Raw genomic sequence first — 8,059 nt, forward strand, 5'->3', positions numbered from 1 at the left:
ACTAAAAGTACCATATCTGAGAAAGGTCCTCATTCTCAGGCAAATCAGGATAGATGTTCACTGTGATGATTATTTTATGGTTAATTTGAGTGGGCTATGGAGGGCTCATATTTTAAACATTATTTCTGGGTGCACTTATGAGGATATTCCTGGATGAGACTAGCATTTGAGTTGGTGGACTCAGTAAGTAGATGGATTGCGCACCCCCATGTGATTGGGCCCATGTAATTCATTGAAAACTTGAGTAGAACAAAAGGCAAAGAAAGAAGGAATTCACCTCTTTTCCTGTCTTGCTGATTGAGCTAGGATATCTCATCTCATCATCTCCTGATCTCATACTTAAATTTACATTATCAGCTCCCCTGGTTCTTGGGGCTTTGTACTCAAATTGTGTTAGTTGCAAGACCAGCTCACAATATAGGGCTTCACATTTACTAAATTGTTTAATTACAGATGCTCTACAAGCAAGCTTTCTCATCACCACCTCATTTTACAGATGTGGAAGCTGAGACATAGAGGGATGTGTTCCTTGTTTGAGATCAGTACTAGAAAGCAGCTGGCCCAGCAGCAAACTGAGGTCTTTGACCCCACGGTTCTTGTTCTTCACCACCAGCCTGTGGCTTCTCACTCTGCTTTCAAAGCTAAGAGTTGGCCTGTCCATGAGGTGCCAGAAAGTTCTCTCTCTTTTTTCAAAAGCAAGTGGCTTTGCAGTGACGTCCTGTCTAACAGAAATAAAATTTGAACCACATATGTTATTTAAAATTTTACAGTAGCTACTTTTAGGAGATTAGATGAAACAGTCTGAATTAGTTTTCATAATATATTTTAATTCAGTTAGTTGAAAATATTTCAGTATGAATTAAATACAAAAATTAAACATTGTACATTATACTTATACTAAGTCTTTGAAATCTAGTGGGTATTTCAGAACTACAGCACATATCTACTGGGACGATCCATATTTCATTCTCAACAGGTGCATGTGGCTTGTGGATGAGATGGATGAGATGTCTTTGGGGTAACCAGGGGGTGATGGAGGGTACAGTCTCATGACCATCATGCCTTGCTAGGGAGAAACAGCTGCTCCACTTTTCACCAAACAAAGAATACCGAGTGCACGTAGAAATGAGGAAATTTTTATAACATGTTTCTACTGTCAACGTATGAAACATCCAAACCCGTGGAGAATTTTTATAAGTTTATTTGAGCCAAACTGATAATATATCCTGGGAGCAAGATCTCAAATTCCCCCAAGAATAATGGTTTTACGGCTTCTTTTGTGCATTTAAAATCAAGGAGGGCAGGAAAGGAAGATTACATGGAGGTGGGAAAAACAAGGAGGAGATTGTATTAGAGGATAGTTAACAAGATTATGTGCTATCTTGAGAGTGGTTACAGTTTATTTCAAAGATGTGTTAACCTAGATGCACAGAAACAATGGGTAGGGCTTGCCTAAGACAATTAATCCCTTTACTAAAGAAGACATATGCCTGGGGTGTGACTACCCATCATGACCTGCCCAGTTAAGAATTCATGACCAGATATCCCGTGTGGTTACTCTCCATAGAACTCCCCTCCCCCGCCCCATACACACTACACTACTTTCTTTCAAAGACAAGACATTAAGTACAATTACAATTCTGAAGATGAATCTGAGCCATCAAACACATTTTTATTATTACTCAGTGTAATAAAGGACAATAGTTCGAGTAAATTTTTAAATAAATATTGCTACAAAAATCCCTTTCAGTGGGAAGACCATTTCCGTACACCTCACATAGAGGGAAGGAGGATTATAATGACTATTTTATTGAATTCGGAAGTCTAGCCATTTTCCACAAAGGGATCTACCTGCCTAATTCACAAGGACAGGTCATGTTTATGAAGGTCAATTCTCCCTGGACGGCACTGAGAGTTAATCTCCCATGTTGTCATGACCCAGAGCACAGGTGTGAGAACTGACCAGCAGGAGGGCCAGTGGACTCCATGGGGAGACTCTGAGGTGTGACGTGTGAGGAGTGTAAGTACCGGGGCAGGAAGGTTGGAGAGAAGCCATTTGTCACTCGCCCAACTGGGAACAGTAGTGGGCATGTCTGAAGCATGTAGCATGTAGCCCACATCTTATCTTCAATTATCTCTTTAGACCCAACTCTGAGGGGCGAGCCATGGGGTGTTTCTGTCTCTGCACAGGTATCAATCACCACAGTGCTTCACACATCATTTCTATGTATGTCTTCAGCATTTGTAAATGAATTAGTTACATTATATTCTCAGCAGTACTAGGTTTGAAAACAAATACATTAGCTCTGAATATTAGGTAAAAATACATCTTGCTGATCATATTTATTAAACTTAAAAGTTTCTCTTCCTATTCTGACAGTTGTTGCAACTCAATGGCCTTGACCATGTTAGAAAAGAAATTCTGATCTGTCAGGAGACAAACTTGAGGAAGCCAGCCAGTCACCTGATTCCAAATGCCCCACTGACATGTATCCTATGTTGTATACCATGGAGGGAACAGAGTGAGTGTACCCACCTCTGTCCAAAGACAGTCCCGTGTTTCTGGGTGATGCAAATTCCAACACCGTGAAGATCTGAGAGTTCTTCAGAACAGACTCCGGGAGGACAGAGCACATGAATACAGAAGAGAGGGTTTGACAGGAAGGACTCAGGGGTCCTGGGGAATGGGATGAAGAAGATATGGGGGATGGTGAGGGGCAGGGCAGGATGGAGGCTCAAAAGTCAGGCTCTGAGGTCATTATCCTGGATTGGAATCTTGACTCATCATCACTGTCTGGGGGATTTCGGAAAATTTATTAACCTCACAGTGGTGGCTACCTCCTCATTAGACTGAAGGAGAGGCTGTGCCTTCAGCAGAGGGTTGATGTTGGGTTATCATGATGTCAAGTGACGGGGTTCGGGAGAAACACCAAGAGTCAGCATCCATTAAGGGCTCCAAAGTAGTCATTCTGTTGAATTAGCTACATATGTACGATGGCACCAGGGGGCACTGTGGGTCCTGGTTTAAGGACCCTAGGGGGTCCAATTCCCCAGGGCTGTGCTCAGTGCAAAGGGCATGACTGATGCCCCTTTGAAGACACTTGTGTTGCACAGAATGAACTCTCCACTCTGAAGCCCGCACCTGCCCTCCTTCTGACCTCAGGAAGTTACCAGTATGAGGCCTCGAGGCTCAGAGCTCAGACAAGAGTGGAGACAGAGACAGACACACTGGAGGAAGAAGAAAAGAGATTTGCATTCAGGCTCCTCCCTCTGGAGCTGCAAGCAGAGAGGATAAGACAGGAGCTTGGAGAGGTCAGTCCCAGCTGGGCGGCTTCAGGGCAGAGAGCCTGGAAACTCCTTCCCACCATGGACAGGGTTTCCATCTACCTCCTGTCCCTAGTTTTCCCCACAGGTCAGAGTGTCCCAGGGCACTCAGGGTTTCCCCTGCCTGATATTGCCCTCTAAGCACAGTCCTGAGGGACATTTGCTCTGACTCTGTTGCATCCAGCCTCATTTCTGTATCTGTTTCCAAGCTTCTGTGTTATGGTTGTTATGAGCCAGCCCCCATCTGCATCTGCCTCCCTGGGATCCTCGGCCAAGCTCGCCTGCACTCTAAGCAGTGAGCACAGCACCTTCTACATTCATTGGTATCAACAGAAAGCAGGGAAGGCCCCTCAGTATGTGAAGAAGGTTAACAGTGATGGCAGCCACGGCAAGGGGGACGGGATCTCCGATCGCTTCTTGGGCTCCAGCTCTGGGGCTGACCGCTACTTAACCATCTCCAAACTCCATCCTGAGGACGAGGCTTAGTATTAGTGTGGTACAGCTCAGAGCTTTGATGGTCAAACCATATATATATACCACAGGGATACAAAGGGGAAGTGACTCAGGGACTCAGGGTGAGAGTCTCTCCCTCCCCAGGACACTGAAACCTATGATTCTTCCCTTTGCTAATCTCATCATCCTAGCTCCTCCCTGAGACACCACAAAGGAGAGGTCCTGGTGACAACAAAGTCAAGGTCTCAACAGAAAGCCATGGTCAGCTCTTGTCATGTGGCAGTGACGAGTGAACGGTGTGAAGAAGGGTCCCTTTCGTTGTCTATTCTATACCTGCGGCTTAATTTTCAGAGATTGCTAGGTGATTCTGAGGCCAGATCATAAATTGTATATCAAAAGTACTTCTGGGATATCAATTATGTTCAATTTGGCTGTTGTAAACAAAAACAGAGGAAGAAGTAGTAGTCTGGCCAGTGCCCTTCACAAAGTCTCGAGAAGGAATGTCATTTCTTGCCTTTCTCTCATTTGGGGTATCTCTTTTCCAGATGAACTGTTGACAGATTAACCCAGGGAGCAGCTGAACTAGGTCACAGGACCTGCACGTGGAGGTACTTGGAGCTGATGTGGCCGAGAGTGTGACAGGGAGGCTGGGTCAGAGGGAGAGCGTGCTGAGGAGGCGTCCTTTCTCCTCAGGCTCCCTCTGCGCCCCCAGCTCCTGCATCTGTTTATTTGCATCGTTAACGTCCTGTTTCACTCTTCAGTGTTTCCGTATCTCATGCTCTTTGTTCCTTTTTCATTACCTCTTTCTCTTGATAGTTGTTGTGTGTGTGTTTACAACTATGTGATTTTATCCCACGTGTAGCTTCACGTATCCAACAATGAAATGAAAACACAAAACACTTCCATCAGCACAAGGGTCCCCGTGTGTCCTCTAGTAACAACACCCACCTCCTCCCTCCGAGGTGCCCTTTCTGCCCCCCACCCCGGGAACATCTTAACGACTCTCCATTTTGTCTTGGCAGTAAACATCTATAGAAATAAAGGTATATAGTTGTACATTATTTAACCTTTTGGGATTGACCTTTTCACTCAGCATAATCCCCTGTAGATTCCTCAAAAGTGTTGTTGCATGAAAAGTTCCCCCCTTCCCCTTGCTGAGTGGTATTCCACGGTCCGGGTAGACCACAGTCTGTTTAAGCATCCACCGTGGAGGGGCATCTCAGTTGTTCTCACTTTGGGACATTAGGCACAAGGGCGCTGAGAACATTTGGAGAGCTCTTCTGCTAACGTAAGTTCGTAGTTTTCTGAAATAAATAGCCAACACGTTATTGCTGGGTCGTATGGAGGGTAGGCACAGATTTAGTTTTGTCATTTTTTAAAGCTGCCACACTTTCCAGAGTATCTGTATCATTCCACCGGCTGTGCATGAGTGACCTTGGATTTCCCCATCCTTGCCGGAACTGGCTGTCGTCTCTATTGGACTTTAGCCATTCTGATAGGCGTGTAGAGATACTGCACTGTGCTTTTCATTTGCATTTCGCTAATAGCTAAGGATGAATAGCTTCCCATGTCCTCATTGCCGTCACTCTAGATTCTCTTCCACAAAATCTCTGTTCTCATCTCTTTTTCATGTTCTCAATGCATTGCATTTTGTTGTCTTTTTACTGTTTACTTTGGAGAGTTCCTTTTATACTCTGAACACTAGTTGTTTAAGGGCTATTTGGTTCTTTCTGCTAGCTGTTTTGTATCTTTTTTAGACAGTTTTGCAAAGCCAAATATTAACTTTGTTGTGGTCCAATGTATTAATCTTTCCTTTTACAAATCATGCATCTGGTGTCATCAAGAATTTTTGCCTTACTCTAGATCCCAAAGTTCTTTTATGGTTTTTATTCTAAGACATAATAAAAAAGATTACCTGCAAGGTCCATGACCAACTTCACTGTGTCTAACCATGGAATCTGCCCTCTCATCCACCAGCGTGACCACTGCCCCTATAAGCACTCCCCTCAGCTTCATGGATGACCTCTTCACTAGAGAGGAGGACTGAGGGGTCTCCACAAGCCCAGGGTAGAGGCTCAGGGCTAGCCAGAGGTGTGTGTGCAGGTACTAAATCAGGGGTCAGCACTGTCTCACTCACCAAAACTGACAGTTCTGGTAACCTGGCACAGGCCTCGTGATTAGAGCTCACTTCACAGCCTCCTATAATCAGAGCCCTATTCTGCTCAGCAAGGAGATACTCAATAAGGCCACAAGGAGGGAGGAAGTGGATTTGCATGAGGACTCCTTCTTACAGAGAATAAGGGCAGCCTGGGTGCCACATCCCAGCTAAGGGCACATAGGCAGAGGCTGGGTATCTCCACTATGGCCTGGACCCTTCTGCTCCCCCTGCTCACTCTCTGCACAGGTGCTTCTGCCTAGACTCGGCATCCAGGGAAACCAGGGAGCAGCCTGGCCCTGATGTTCAGCTCAGCACGGGGAATGCTGCAGGGTGTGCGCCCTCTGGGAATGAGACCCTCACCCTCACACTCACCTCTCCTCTCTTCTCTTACAGGTTCTGCAGCCTCTTCTAATGTGTCTCAGCCACCAGCAGTGTCTGTAGCCATTGGACAGACAGCCAGGATCACCTGCCAGGGAGAGAGTGTAAAAAAATATTATCCCGACTGGTTCCAGCAGAAGCCTGGTCAGGCCCCCGTGCTGGTCATCTACGATGAAAATAAGCGGCCCTCAGGAATCCCTGACCGGTTCTCTGGACCTCTCTCAGCGGACACGAGCACTCTAACCATCAGTGGAATCCAAGCTGAAGACGAGGCTGACTATTACTGTTCTGTGTGGGACGATAGTGATAAAGCTCACAGTGACACAGGCAGATGGGGAAGTGAGACAGAAACTGTCTTCCCATCTGTGTCACACACTCCTGCAAACCCAGAAGGATTATAGACAATTCTATGAGCAGGTCTGGTCCAGGTCCCCAGATCTCAGATTCCAGGCTTCCCCTCCTCCCAGCCCTCAGCAGCTCTGTAGAAGCTGTACCAACCAAGGATACATAAACAATCATTTTAATTATATCTCTTTTTTTTCTTTTTGCTTAGGTAGAGGTAAGATTGAACACATTAGGAACAGGAATTAAAGACATTCTAAAAATATATAATAATTTCATGAAGATGAAATACATGGTCTGAAATTTAAAAAAACACTGAATGAGACTGATGTCATATTAAATGCTCAAAAGAAATCAGTGAAATTGATGACATGGTGAATGAAACTATTCAAAATGAAACACAGAAAGAAAAAAGGCTGAAAACCTGATGAAGCTTCAGGTAGTGTAGGAGAATTTCACGCAGCCTAAATACTGTGTAATTTGGGCCCCTGAGGGAGACAAGAAGAGGACGGAGTTGATAAATAGACAAAGTATTGGAAGAAATGATAGGCATTAATTTTCCAATTTTGCTGAGACCGTAAACAAATATATCCAGGAAACTCAACGAACCTCAGCCTCAGGAAACATGGAAGTGGCTCCAACACACACCTCGTGGAATTGCTACAAATCAGTGATGAAGAGACGCTGTTAAAAGAAGCCAGAGAAAAAACACACTCTGTGTACAGAGGGACGACGCTCATGATAAGATCAGATTTCTCATTAAAGAGCAAGCAAGTAGATTGTGGAGCAACGTCTTTAAAATACTAAAAAAAACAAAAAACAAAAAAAAACCTGTCAACTTTGAATTCTTTACCCAGTGAAAATATCATTCAAAAAAAGAAAGCAATATCCTACATTATCAAAGTGCTAAATCTTCTAGAATTGATCACTGGCGGGTCGGATCAGCAGAAACAGTAACGGACACCCCGTTACTGTGTTCTCTTTTCTGTTTAATGATACAGAAATGTGAATCTGTACTAAGAAATATAAAACATTAGATATGGTAACTGCATGGGTAAATATAGAAATATTTTTATTTGTTAATGTCTATAAAATGTAGTCAGTTGTCCAAAAGGAAAAAAATAACAATACGTTCCTATATTTGTAAAAGTATACAGATGAGAGAGAAAGTGGGGAGAAAGAGAGACAGAGACAGAGACAGAGACAGAGACAGAGTGACAGAGGCAGAGACGGAGGGAGGTAAGGAGGGTGCGAGGCAGAGAGCGAGAGAGAGAGAGGGAGGTAATTTAAGCAATAGCTCATGCAATTGTGGGGCTGGTGTATCTGAAATGCATGGTCCAAAGCCTGGTGAGGAGCCTGGATATTTAAGGAACAGTTGCAGTTCCAGTCTTGAGTTCAAATTTA

This window comes from Pteropus vampyrus, unplaced genomic scaffold, assembly GCF_000151845.1.
Source record: "Pteropus vampyrus isolate Shadow unplaced genomic scaffold, Pvam_2.0 Scaffold618, whole genome shotgun sequence".
Lineage (NCBI taxonomy): Eukaryota > Metazoa > Chordata > Mammalia > Chiroptera > Pteropodidae > Pteropus > Pteropus vampyrus.